Genomic DNA, 1,275 nt, shown 5'->3' on the forward strand with positions numbered 1-1,275 from the left:
ACGAGCCTCCTGGTCAAGCAATCCAGGGGCTTGAAGTTTGATCTTGCGTAGGTACGTCTGTAGCGCGTCGTCGGGTGGACCAAAGTCAATCCCGTGCCCGGAATAGCGAAGACGAAGAACACTTGCTAAGTAAGAAGTAAAAACAACACTGTTTAATGGGTTAGCTACGTCCTACGTCAAACGCTGTGGATCCTGAACGCCTATCACTCCCTCGAATCCCCGGGTATCACTGGCTCTTTGGTCGGCTGCTTACGCCACTGGCGGCGGGTCCAGATCGTGGGTCGTTTACCTCATGATCGCATAATCCCTCGCAGACTCAATAAATCGTGGGTACAATTGACTTGGGCAGGTGTGATGTATACCACACTTGAGATCGCCATCGGTTTGGCCAGGTTTGACGTGGACTACACCAAGGTCGCCATAAAGGGTGGTGGTCGATCTTGATTGATGGGAACTGATAGCGCCCAGTCTCGGAATATTCTGAATCTGCTTCACCACAACAATGCTTAAATGGCTTAGTCTTGTCAAAGTTCTCAAAACGAGAAAACGTCTCTGCTACAACGGCGTGAGATATTTGCAGCTCGTTTCGGAGTAAGTCTCTGAATTGGCTAATTAATAATTCCAAACAAAATACTCAATTGGATTGAATAAGCGGCGGTAAGCCGGAAGAAAAATGACCTCCACACCAATGCTTCTGAAAAAGTGAACAATTTCGGGGTGACGGTGAATTGCAGTACCGTCCAGAATCCAAACAGAATTTGAACCAGGATATTGCCTTACATTTCCTCGTTTTGAATACGAAAAACTTCGGCAGCACTCCACGAATGTCACTCGAGCAACAGGTCCCATCTGTGTCGAAAACGTCAATCATTCCATTAACACCAGTAAACGCCAGAACTGAAACACGAGCTTTCTTATGATAGTCACCGCGAATTGCAATATTTCCCCCGCGTATCGAGTAGCCACGCTTTCTAACCATGCCTCTATTATCACATGAAACTTCATCGATAAACACAATGTTTTGCTGAGTCCGTTTCACTTTACTAAATTCCTCCACAAAGCGGAAAATATCTTTCTCCTTAATGTGTAAGGCTCGTCGCTCTAAAACCTTCCAAGTCAAGCCAAAACCAAGGATTATTCTCCAAGCTGGTGCAATCTAAATGGAAGTTCGATGCGTACGGGTGAATGCGTCACGGACCTCGTCCAGATACGCAAGCGGGTGCTGCAGGTAATAATCGTATAGCCACTTGCGCTGAGATTCCGCGAATTCTTGTC

The sequence above is a fragment of the Phytophthora parasitica genome, assembly GCF_000247585.1.
Source record: "Phytophthora parasitica INRA-310 unplaced genomic scaffold supercont2.2, whole genome shotgun sequence".
Classification (NCBI taxonomy): Eukaryota; Oomycota; class Peronosporomycetes; order Peronosporales; family Peronosporaceae; genus Phytophthora; species Phytophthora nicotianae.